This window comes from Armigeres subalbatus, chromosome 2 (genome assembly GCF_024139115.2).
Source record: "Armigeres subalbatus isolate Guangzhou_Male chromosome 2, GZ_Asu_2, whole genome shotgun sequence".
Lineage (NCBI taxonomy): Eukaryota > Metazoa > Arthropoda > Insecta > Diptera > Culicidae > Armigeres > Armigeres subalbatus.
The window spans coordinates 421974605-421988126 of record NC_085140.1 but is presented as its reverse complement, the minus strand read 5'-3'; the positions used below and the strand labels follow the sequence as shown (position 1 = coordinate 421988126).

The window sequence follows — 13522 nt, the reverse complement described above, 5'->3', positions numbered from 1 at the left end:
CCTTGGAAAATTTTCGTGACAGTTTGGAAGAAGTTTTCGTCGGAATTTTAAAGAATTAAATAGCACATTCCGATCGAAACGGTCATTTTGCCGAAAAAGATCATTTGACCAAAACGATCATTTGGCAGAGAGGACATTTTTGAAACGAATGCCTCAATCGGAAGTAAATTTGGCTGAAGTGCAATTTTTTCGAATGAATATGGGATCAGAAGCGAATTACAGTAGGGTTGATTCTTTAAATATTTCTTTTATAACCATTTGAATGAAAGTCATCTTCCATAAATAGTTTTTCTGTTTGATTCTTATATGATATGTTTACGGCTTTCCTATATTCAATCGTGATTCGTGAAGACATACGGATATTTAAGCGATATCGACGTTTGTTGTATAGAGCTTTACCCTTTGGGATGCTCATCATGCCGAATAACCATCCGACTAAATGTTCTGGGATGGGACTTCTCTATGAAGAAGGCCTCAGACGTTATTCTTTTAAATCCATTTTTAACCAATGTCCAATGTTACCATTAATCTGAAATCCATTTTCAACAAACGACCATTTAATTAAATATTCATCCAACATAATGTTTTCTTTTATCAGTTAAACATTATATGTCTAACGTCTATCAATCAAATGTCTTTTGACCAAATTATATAGATTCGGTATAGTCTATGGTATAAAATGTCGAAAAATAAAAGATTGAAATATCAACAGGTTTAAGGGATAAAATGTAGAAAAAACGAACTTCAATCGATAATTTACCTTTTTACCGCAGATGAACGGAAGTCTACAGCCAGAAAAGTATCACCCAGGTGAGCAATGATGCCCACAATAGCATATTTTTCCCGTATGAATAAACTAATAAGAAATCCTGCAAACATGGTACGAATATGAAATTACACACAGGACCGAAACCAAACCACTTTTAGCTGGCCTTATCTCCAGGCCATCAATCAAGCAGGGGATGAATTGCTCCAACTTGTTCTTGTTTAAACAAGGAATTGAATTATTTGCAATTTGGAGAAAAGAGAGAATTTTATAATCATATAATTGAATATGTAATTTGTTAGGAAATATACATCCATGACGGCAGATTTTAATACAGTTCCGCATAGAAACCCTGCAAAATATGTATTAAATTATAGCATATACAAATTAGAAAAAAAAATAAGGCAAACATTGTATTGAAATCTTATAATTGAGGGGGTTAGAAGCAGAGGGGTGTAAGTACCATTTTGGTCAAAATTGAGTTGACCTCAGCAAAAAATGCTTTGGTTTTAAAGCTCTGCGGCAATATTTTGATATAGTTTGTAGTTTCTTGAAACTAACATTTTATCACTAACATCTCTTTGCGTTCGACACCCTCAATTATGTATCTTTTCAAAAAGCTTACATTTTTTGCAATTAAAACCTTGCTGAATCGGTATGTGACACAATTTTATTCAGAATTGTTTTGTTTTCGTTGGAAGATTTGTGTTTTGGGCGTGGAAATGAAAATAATTTGAGCTAGTCACGCATTCCAACGAAAAATTCTTCATTTAAAAATAGAGCAGTTTTTCAAATGATTTACAGTTTTGCTTCGTTCTGTTCCATCTAGGGACTATATGCTTGTTTAAATGTTACAAATATTGACTTTTTGATCATTTGTCCATCCCACCTTCCAGTCTCTATTCTTCCCAACAAACATTGGAAGCCGACACAGGGCTTATTCCACAAAAAATTGGCTTCTTCAGCTAAAAAACTAGCTTATTCAGCTTAAATTGTTTGCTTGCTTTTTATCATAGGGCCCATTTAAAAACGATACGTTCAGAATATGGGAAGTTAATCCCAGTTCATATTTATTATTTTCAATATGCAGTTTTGATAGTTGTGATCAATCACCAATTAGCTATTGCTAATGCACTGCATATGTTTTCTTTGAAATTATAGAAGGCAAATTTGTTTCAACACTTTACTGCAAAAAGCTTGTTTTCAAAATGTTGCACTGAATATTAGCTCAGCACTAAACCTAATGTGCAATAATCTCCGTGAAAAATCAAACCCACATCTAATATACCAAACCAAGAATATGACACACCAAAAACGACAACTGCTACTTCCAACACTTCATCAGCTAATCCCATCTCGCCGGAGAAGCTCCCACAAAATCCATCGACACTGGCTACTTAAGGTCGAGCATTCCTTTTCTTCGCCGGACCCTCCTCCCTTTTATCAAGCTTCTTATCTCGTCCATCAATCAATCGCACCTCGCGCCACCCTCCATCGTCTGGCGGGGCCCCAAAACCGTTGACCGGCACGGAGCGCGGCGCATCACGATGTTGCTCCAGCGGCTAAGTACCTCCCCTCCTTCCCAATACCCAACTCGGTCGAACAGCAGCTCCGAGAGTTCGATGGATCCGACGTCTCTTCAATCTCACTGCCATTGATCTTCCTCTGAGGAGCATTCCGTTTGTTCAGACGACCACTGCGCAGCAGCAGAGATTTCGGATACTTACTTCTCGGGTCTGCATCATTTCGCCCTGTATGATTAATAGAAGCAAATTGATTTCTTAACTTCGATATTGTAAATACACCGCGCATTCGCATCCAGCCAGCATCGGTTTTATTAGCCTACACAGGAGTGAAGTGGGAATAGAAGCATACAAACAGCACTACAACTGGCAGCAAGTGATCCTCTCTACAAGAAATGGATCTTTCGATTATTGCCGGCCTCGCGTAACTGGGTGCCGTTTCACTCTGAACTGGAGACATGGCAATGTATATCATTTTAGTTTTTATTATTGCGCATAATCACATTTAGGCGGTCAAAAAGATATTATTATTGTGTTTATTTGTATTGGACTGTTAGGCGCACTGCATAAAAAACAAGTACGAGGTTACTAAATCGTTAGTCAATTGAATGAAGTAGAAACATTCGAGGTCGATTCTGCAGGAACAGAAAACATTTTCTGCTTGTCATAAGACGAATTCGTACTATTCCATTTAATTTCACTACTTTATTGTACCTTTGACAAATAAGTATTTCGACTTCAAAAGAGGAGGAGAGGAGAGAGGAGTTACCATCTGCTTCGAATTCAAATAATTTTATTTATTATAAAATCTTTTCAAGTTTGTCCAGTTATGTTCGAGAAATTGCTATACTATGCGTCGCAGCCAATGCTAGTGTTTTCCTCGAACCATGGGTCAATTTACCGGGTATGGGACTATTGAAGCGCAGCCCTCTGACAGCAGCGACGAAGCGCACCGCTGTTCTTTAGTTTCTTTGAGTATTCATCTTTGACTGATCACGGTTTATAAATTTAATTGTAGAGAGTTATTCCCTGAGTGCCCTCTCCCTCTGCAATGGGAAGTATCGTAGTAGCTTAGCGGGTCGTTTTCCCAGCGGGTAGTACAGGATTTGGCGCCACCCGCCACTGACGTTCGCCCTTGCGAATGACGATGGTTGATCAATCGTAGTCGTTAGAGACCGCGGACGGAGAGCTACCAGCATAAGTTGCTTGTCTTACTTTTAAGTTATTTTGATCTTTGGATGACCCCAGAGAGGTTATTCTCCGGAATTCGGGTAAGTATGAACTACTTTCTTTGATGTGCTATACCTACACAGATAAAAAAGTGTTGTGGTTTCAAATGTATTTTCATGCACATTATTTGGAGCTTGCAATTAAACGTAACATTCAATCGACCTCACTATTCTTTTAAATCGAAATAAATTTAAACTGTGCTTGCTTGTAAAATTCAGTCAAGTTTAATTGAATATCGCAAGATGAATACACCACTAGGTGTTCCAATCTGCCAAATTCACGATTCAGCCATCTTGGATTTTAGTATGGGAGAGCCAGCCGGTTTGTCTATGTTTTGCACCGAAAATGAATTTTTCACCCCCGCCTTTTTCTCGTCCATAAATTGGGAAGATTGAAACACCTAGCTGTGTATTCATCTTGGAATATCGAATGTTAAGCTCCAATTTTACACGTCGTTGAATTTTCATTGCTGATAACAAGGTAGGCTCGTTAGAAAACTGACACTTCAAGAGTGACGCATTTTAGATTATAAAAGCAAGCATGCTGAGACAGTAGAGCATCGTCTCGATTCAGCTCGCGCGAAGATAGTAGTGACGTCACATGTTTATATTCAAACTGAATGTTGAACATGCTGAACCCTGAGCCTGCTTTGTTTTGCGTTTTTCCTAGATTTATATTTATATTAGTTGATCCAGCAGAATTCGTTTTTGAAAATATGGAAAGTACCAAAGTTTCACTTAAGGAGGAAATATTTACAAAATAATAAAACATTCATATATGTTCCCCGGATCACGGTACGCTAGAATAAAGCAGGTGTAAATACTATCAAGGTAGTATTTGTATTGAGTATTGTACTGTATTGAGTGAGTGATTTCAGCATCACAATCGCAGGTATATGAGACCTCACATGTAATTAATGGACTTTCCATGTATTGCGTAGTATCAGTGTCTGCTTTTTCTACTCACGTTCGCTTTATGTCTGACAAGTTCAGCTTGTATTACCTGAAAAGATATAAAAAAATTGAATTAAATCAAAATGTCAAAAATTTCGAAACAAAAATAAAATAATATTTGAAGGAGCTGGTAGCTTAGATATTTCATAGCTATTATTGACAACAATTCTGCTTAATCTCAAATGTAGGTAATTAATTATTGGCATAGTAACCTATCGATTTTATTGAATTTCAACATTATCCTCAGATATATGCTCTTCTACTAAAACACTGATGTTTGATTCAACGTTCATGAGTTCTCTTCGAAATATTAAAATTATTATTTTATGCGGTAATTTCCAACTGCCCGTTTTTTCTCAAAAAACCAGAACCTTATTTGAAGCTAATTATATTTCCCTGGCACTTGTTTTCATCATATAAAATTGAAATTTTGTATGTCACATTTTAGCACTCACTTTACAAATTAAGACAGTAAGGGCAAATAAAATTTGAACATGCTGAAAATCGAGTCATCACTGTATCTTGGACATATTCCTTCATGGAATGATGCTATGGCAATTTCAATGCACAGAATTAAGAATAATTTTATAGACCTGTGCGCCGCCGCGCCACTCCACCGCCGTCAAAAATTAATCGGCGTGCCGCCGTATGAATATTGACCACGCCGATGAATAGATTTATGTAGCTCCTGTCGGAAATACATATTTTCATCCGAGTACGTATGACAATTATTTTCTTTACAATTATGCAGCATTTATTCTCATGTCCAATAAAGTCTAGCCCAACAGGGCTAAATGGGGAGCGGGTTACTGAAGAGAGCTTATTTCATTAAAAACAGGCTTTTTCAGCTAAAAACGCAAAAAACTAATATGTATACTTATGGAATTTCTACAGAAACTCTTTCTCCTGTAAGTCCATCGGGAAATCCACACGAAATTCATTCAAGAATTTATATAAAAATTTCTTCTGAGTTTCAAACCAGGAATTTCTTTGCGAATTTCTTCAAGAAATACTTCATGCATTGAACAAAGAGTTCTTGAAGAAATTTTCGCGGATATTCTTGTATGTATTTTTGAGAGAATTCTTGGAGAATACCTGAAAAAAACCTATGAGCGGGAGAATTTCAGGAGTATTTTTCTTATAATATTTCGGAGTAGTTTTCAATGAAATTTCTCGTAAAAATCCTGTAAGGTTTGCTGGGTGAATTCTTGGAGATATTCTGGAGAAATTTTCGTGGGAATTGCCGGGGAGATTCTGTGGAGGAATTTGTAAAGGATTTCTTAAAAACAATTCGGAAAAATTTCCAAGTAAATATCCAAAATAATTCATAGAATCATTTATTGGTGAATGACTCTTCGGGGGGCTCCTAAGAGTAATTTTAGGGTAGGCAGAATTCCCAGGGGAATGCGCGTAAGATTTTCTAGATCTCGATTTCGCAATTTAATTGCAATAAGTTCTTCAAGAATTCCTGGACAATTTCCGGAAGAAATCCCGGGAGGTGGGTTTAGTCGAATTCTATGTGAATTTCGGAAGAAATTCATAAGAAATATCTGAAGAGTTCTCGTGATAATTTCTGTAGAGTTTGCGAAGTAATTTATGAAGTGGTCTTGGTGGAGTTTTTGAAGGAACTCCAGAGAGAATTTCTGGAGAAAATTGATGAGTAATTATTTAAGAATTACTGGACTTCTCGGGGATTTCCTGAGCAAACAACCTGAAGCATTCATATAAGAACTTCCGGAGGAATTCCTGGACAATTTGTGAAGGAATTACCGGAAGATTCCCTGGAGGCATTTCTGGAGAAGTTTTTTGAGATACTCTTGGATATATGTTGTGCTCCACTGTAAAAAAAATTATTTTATACTATCAACAATTAAAACATACACAATATAGCACAAACGATACCGACTCGATCGAATATTTCCAACTATTCAAACAAAATAAACCCAACCGTAACAAACTTCCGGATTATTTCTTGGAGGAACCTCCGTAAGAAAGGAACTCATGGAAGAACTTCTGGAAGAAGTTCCGGAGGAATTCCTGAAGAAACCTCCAGATGAATTCTTGGAGAAACTTCCAGAGGAATTCCTGAAGAAATTTCCGGGGGAATTCGTAGAGGAACTCCCGGAGGAATTCGAGGAGGAACCCCGGAAGAATTCCTGGGTGAACTTCCGGAGGACTTCCTGGAGGAACTTCCAGAGGAATTCCTGGAGGAATTTCCAGAGGAATTCCTGGATGAATTTCCGGAGGAATTCCTGGAGGAATATCCGAAGAAATTCCTGGAGGAACTTCTGGAGGAATTCCTGGGGGAACTTCCGGAGGAATTCCTGGAGAATCTTCTGGAGGAATTCTTGAAGGAACTCCCGGAGGAATTCTAGGAGGAACTTCTGAGAGAATTCCTGAAGGAGCTTTCGGAAGAATTTCTGGAGGAACTCCCTGAGGAATCCTTGGAAAATCTTCAGGAGGAATTGTTGGAGGAACTTCCGGAGGAACTTCTGAAGAAACTCCGGGAGGAACTTTCGAAGGAATTCCAGGAGGAACTTCTGAACGAATTCCGGAAAGAACTTCTGGACTACTAAGGACTAAATTTGGGTTTTCATAGTAAATTTTTTAAACAATTGTCGTATCCAACAATGTTCATATCTTAAGATACGCTAGTTTTGTTCGAAACCAGTGACATAAGTAATCAAATGAATTTTCTAAAAATATTCATGCATGATGGCTAGGGTGGCTCAAATTAGTATGGGAAAAACTTTTTTCAATTTTTTTGATGGGCCGCCCTCTTATTCGGTTCTATTTGATGCCCTGATGCTCTGGACAAAATTTCAGCCAAATCGGTCAACGTTTTCTCGACTTCGAGAGTACGTTACTCGACTTCGAGTCGAGTCAAGTACGAGACACTGAAGACGGCCTTACTTTTAAGGTCGAAATACGTATCTGTCAAGATACAACTAAGTGGTGGAATTCAATGGGATTGTATAAACTCGTCTTATGACAGGTTTATTATTAACTTTCGGATGAATTATTGGGTTTAATTCCGGAGGAATTCCTGGATAAACTTCCGGTGGAGTTCCTGAAGGAACTTTCGGAGCAATTCCTGGAGCAGCTTTCAGAGCACTTACGGGTGGAATTTACGGAGGAATTTGTGGAAGAATTTCGGAAAATTTTATATTGCTTGAAATAACCTCACGCCGACCCACGCCGCCACGCCGCCGCCACTGATTACCGACGGCGTGACGTCGCCCCCACTGGCTGAAAATGATCTATCATGCCGCCACCGATAAATTTTCAATCGGCGCACAGGTCTAATTTCTATGAACATTGAAGTTGCTCCGCCCCTCCTTAATGGAATATTTCTGTGCCAAAGGAGGATGACTTTTTTACTTGACGTAAAAATTTTCAATCTGTATTTGTCGATGACACTTGGTATTCTATTGAGAATTCACATTTTTTAATATTCATGGAAAAAAAACAGCAGAATAGAACTGCTATTGACTACGCGGCTTTGCCAACTCAGATCGCCCTTTGAACGTGCTCGAAAAATGAGTTAGATTTTAATACTTTATATACTCATACTTTGTATACTTTTATTACTCATGTTCTAGCTATAACTTTTATGGTCATTTTCAATACAAAACAACGAACAGGAACTTGATGCAATACATCGGTTAAGGATAAATGCGCGTAAAATGAATGAGTTTTTAAAACGCATTTTGCATATAAAAAATGTATTTTGGCTACAACTGCTGAGTCCATAGTCTGATTTCCAATAGGAAATAATGAAGCAGGGTTCGCCATCCTGCACAACTTGTTGTGAGTACCTGTCATAAGACGAGTTTATACAATCCCATTGAATTCCACCACTTAATTGTATCTTGACAGATACGTATTTCGACCTTAAAAGTAAGGCCGTCTTCAGTGTCTCGTACTTGTCTCGACTCGAAGTCGAGTCAAGTACGAGACACTGAAGACGGCCTTACTTTTGAGGTCGAAATACGTATCTGTCAAGATACAATTAAGTGGTGGAATTCAATGGGATTGTATAAACTCGTCTTATGACAGGTGAAAACATTCCACTAAAAAGCTCAAAATAATTTTCTTATCAAAATTGTTGTGAGTAAACAAGCTAAGACTAAGTGTCCCAAAAATAAGTGAATTTCTTAAATGCATTTTACGAATAAAAAATAGTCTCCGGGCCTCTTAGAAAAAGTTTGTTTTTTTTTGTAAAAAAAAGTATATTGGATAAAACTTCTGAGTCCGATCAGCCCAATTTTCAATGGGATACCATCGGACAGGATTCCCCACCGAACACAATTTGTTGTCGGTTTATGGATGGTCGATTGAAAAGTTGGCGAGACTTTCCACGCTTTTTTTTGCGTAAAAAATGTATTTTGACCATAGCTTCTGATCTCGTCCAGTCCAGTTCCCAATAGGGAATGAGAAGGCCGTCAGATGTCATCGAGAGAAGAGTAAAATAATTTAAATTTCACACGGTGTGGTATGGGAAATGAAGTATATTTTTGTTATAAAACAAAAATTTAAGATGTTTTTCAAAAAAATCTTGGTTATAGAAGTTAGAATTTTTAAATCACACAAAATAGACATGCTATCTCGATCCTGATATTTTTTTTCGAATAAGCTGTTAATACTTTAGATTGTTGAATTTCTTACCCCACAAACTAAAAATTGTTTGACTAAAAAAAATAATACGTTCTAGAGGCATTTAAATTCTCATTTTCTATGTCATACCATGTCAAATTTCCATGATTCTACTTTTTCTCGAGACTTTTCCAGGTGTCAGTACTGGTGAAGGAACTGTCCCCATAGAAAGCAATGGGACGGGATTCTCCGACGAACGCTATTTTTTGCGAGGCAATCGGTTATGGATAAGTGCAAAAAAAAGCGTGCTAGATTTTTTCACTCGCCTTCTTCCAAAGAAAATGTATTTTGGCCGTATTTTCTGAGCGTATACAGTCAAACCTGCATGAGTCGATGTTCTATGACTCGACATCGACTCATGGAAGAAAATTATTCCATTTAAAAAAAAATCTGGGCTACTGTGATGGTCCCTTCAAAAAGCATTCCAAGAAATTTCTATTCCACATGTCAATATTTCCATGAGTCGATAGTCTCATGGTGGACGACTCATAGTGGTTTGACTGTAGTCCGATTTGACCAATTTCCAATAGAAAACAATGGGACAGGATAAATTACCGAGGGCAACTTGTTGCAAGCAAATTGGTTAAAGATAAGTGCTTTAAAAATGACCTAAACTTTTCTACTTGTTTTGTCTAAAAAAATGTATTTTGGCCATAACTTTTGAGCCCACAATCCGATCTGGCTAATTTTCAATAGGGAACAATGCACTATGGTCCAGGATACAGATTTACGCGGAAAGACGCATTTTACGCACAAACTATATTTTACAGAAAAACCTGTTGTTCTACAAAGTTATTTGGAATAGTAAGGCCTTCATTATGGTGCTACCCATCATATAAAAAAATAGAAAATATTTTTTATATTTCTCGGAATATTGACATATTATGTTATACAAAGTTGTTATTTCAATCAATTTTGCTAAAAAAAAACTATTTCTGTAGCTCTTAAGTTGGCTGATTTAGAGCAATTCTACCTAATTAGATTAGGGTGCACCTTAAACAAAAACAGTATTTTGATCTACTCTTTTTGTTTTAGATTTCTCGAAAAAGTCGTCTTCAGATGACTTGAAGAGCTAAAAAAAAAATGCAACTTTTGATGGGTAAATATGTTCAATATCTTTTTCCGATCAAAAGTTATATTCGTTTTTCTGACAAAATTACATTTTTTTCGTAAGTCGATATTTCCGGTTAGGGCAAACCAAAAAATATGTTCACACGGAATTTGAAATAGAAATTCATATTCCTTATTATGTCAAAAAATTGGAGATATGTTATTTTTGTATCTCAAGTTTTACCAATTCTACTAAAATCATTTTTTTTCAAATAAATTGATATAACTCGACAATAGAAGTAGATACAGACGATATTCTTATAGCAAAACAGGCGTTTTGAAAAGCCCCAAAAGTCTTCAGAAGGTGACATTCGTGAAAAATGAAAAATAAAAAATCTACAGCTTTAACACTTTTTTTATCTTAGTTTTATCATTATCACCGTATTGCAAGATTAACGAGAAAAGATGCATTTTCGGCCTAAAGTATACTTTTGAGAAAAACAATTTGTTCTTCAAAGTTGTTCTGGATACTTGGGCCCTTAATATAGAGCTACCGAAAAATAGGGGTAATTTTCTAAAAATGTGAATTTTTTTTATTTTTTTATTACATTGGATTCATATTTCGGACCTAACATTTCAAACTTAGGACAACAAATTACACAATATTGAGAAGAAAAAATGCAAATAATTATCGCTAGATAGCTCAGGCTGACATTCAATTATTTCGTCAGATTAAATTAACATGGATTACTAGAATGAAACTATCCTAGATAAAGCTCACGGCATACAAAAACAAGGCACTATCGTCATGTACGTAAACATCAATTTTCACTGTAAACAATTGACTTCACTGCTATCGCTGCTAGGGACAAAGCAAGCCAACGCTCCACGAATGAGTTAGGCCTTCTTTTGCACCCGTTCATACTGCGATAGCAATCACGTCACTTTTGAACTGTCATTTTCTTTACGAACCTACCTTGATTCTGTATACCGTGGATAAAGCTAAAACTATGAGTCCTTTCAATTCAGGTGGATGAAACATTTCGTTGACATAAATCAGAAAACCTCTCATACTAATAGGAGTGTCCGAAGTTTGAGTATGTCCGAACTTTGATTATCCACGGTACTCTAAACTAGTATTACCCAAAATATCATTAATTTTTACCCACACGGTAAAAAGTTACACTCAAAACAAAGTGTTGCATTTTTCCGAGTCCAATCTTTATTGTAGAGCTCCATAATCGTCAGTCTTGGGCGATGGTCTTCCAGTCTCCCCGAACGTTCAGGGTCCCCAGGTCCGATTCCACCGCGTGCAGCCAGCGTGTTCGTGGCGTTACACGAAGTCGCTGGCCCCTATATGGTGCTCTGTTGAATATTGTTTGCGCTATTCTTTCTTCCGACATTCGCACTAAGTGACCAGCCCACTGAAATCAGCCGTATTTTATACGATTCACAAAATTTTCTTCTTTGATACAGCTCATGATTCATGCATCTGCGCCACACACCATTTTCTTGTTTTCCTCCGAGTATTGTACGCAGCACTTTTCGCTCGAAAACCCCGAAAGCTCTCCGGTCAGCCTCTTTTGATGTCCATGCTTCATATCCATAAAGGGTCACTGGTTAATCAGAGTTTTGTATAGAGCAAATTTCGTTTCCGTCTGCCTGTTGCCGGACCTAAGCTGGTTACGTAATCCGTAAAAGGCCCTATTCGCAGCAGCAATACGTCTTTTCCCTTCACGGGAAACGTCATTGTCACATGTCACAAGCGTTCCAAGGTAAACAAATTCTTCAACAACTTCAAGCACATCCCCGTCAAGCACTACCTCTGCACCAACACCAATAGGTCTTCCCTTATCTCTACCTGCAGCCATGTACTTTGTCTTGGTAGAGCTAATGGTTAAGCCTATCATCGCCGTCTCCCTCTTCAGTGGGACAAAAGCCTCAACTACTGCTCTGCGATCGATTCCAATAAGGTCGATGTCGTCCGCAAAGCCCAGGAGCATATGCGACCGTGTGATGATAGTGCCATTCCTCTGCACGCCAGATCTACTAATAGCGCCTTTGAGTGCAATGTTGAACAATAAATTCGAAAGTTCATAACCCTGCTTCAATTCGTCTAAGGTCACAAACGAGGTTGACAATTCGACTGCAATCCGAATACTTGATTTCGAGCCATCCAGCGTTGCACGTATCAGTCTAATCAGTTTCGCCGGAAAACCATGTTCGGACATTATCTGCCACAGCTCATTTTTATTCGCTGCATCGTACACTGCTTTGAAATCAATGAAAAGATGGTGAGTCTGCAAGTTGTACTCCCGAAATTTATCCGCAGGCTAAACATCTGATCCGTCATTGATCGGCCCTCACAAAAACCTGCCTGGTATTCGCCGACGAAGGACTTCTCAAGCGGTCTCAGGCTGTTAAACAGGATACGCCGTGTTCAGAAGGGTGATCCCTCTGTAATTGGCACACTCTAGTCTGTGCCCTTTCTTAGGCAGGCAGTTCTTCATCCTCCCATATTTTCTGGATAATGTGGTGAATTGATTGATGTAGCTGCTCACTTCCGTGATTGAGAAGCTCGACCGGGATCTCGTCCTTCCCAGCAGCTTTACTGTTTTTTAGCTCGTTTAGAGCCTTCTTAACCTCGTCCAGCGTTGGTGGTTCCACAGCTTGACCGTCATCGACTATGTCCATCCTACTCCTTAATGCACCTTCATTTTCACCGTTCAACAAATCTTCAAAGTGCTCCTTCCACCTGGTTGCCACCAGAGTCTTGTCTATCCGAGTAGACGAAAATAGGTAAATCATATCAAATGTTGATAAGATAGCAAAATGAGATATGGACATTATTGATATTAGAGATAAAAGATCAGACGACCATATCAATATTTTGCACTAAAATATCATACGGAGATCAAGTTATGCTATTTGAAAGAAGTGATCAATATCATGTGCCATTAGTATGTTCTTATCCATAGCATATCGTTCTATTCAAATGATATTTCGGTGCAAATTTTTGATATTGTTGCCTGTTCTTCTATCTCTTATATCTATCAATTTCATATCATGTTTTGTTATTATGTTCATGGCTTCTGCCCGGGTATCAGCAAATTCCCCTCTCGGTCATTGCACATGGCGGGCACTGGCATAGTCTTATGCCGCGCGCCATTGACAGTTGCGTAAAACCTCCGCATATCGCATATCTATCCATGTTCTCCTGCGCTTCAGCTAGCACATTTTCTTCGTGTAGCCTTTTTTTCTTGTGGATTCGTACCGCTCTCTGTTGGAACGGGTACGAGCCACTAGTATTCGACTCCTAGCAACATTTTTCTTGTCCGTCACTC

The 13522-nt window shown here is 38.0% G+C and overlaps 1 protein-coding gene across 3 annotated transcripts in view; it reads right to left on the bottom strand.

The window, feature by feature from the left end:
- LOC134213467 (voltage-dependent L-type calcium channel subunit beta-1) overlaps nt 1-13522 on the bottom strand; it is a 405504-nt gene that overhangs the window by 304964 nt on the left and 87018 nt on the right. The gene's annotated exons all lie outside the window — the stretch shown is intronic.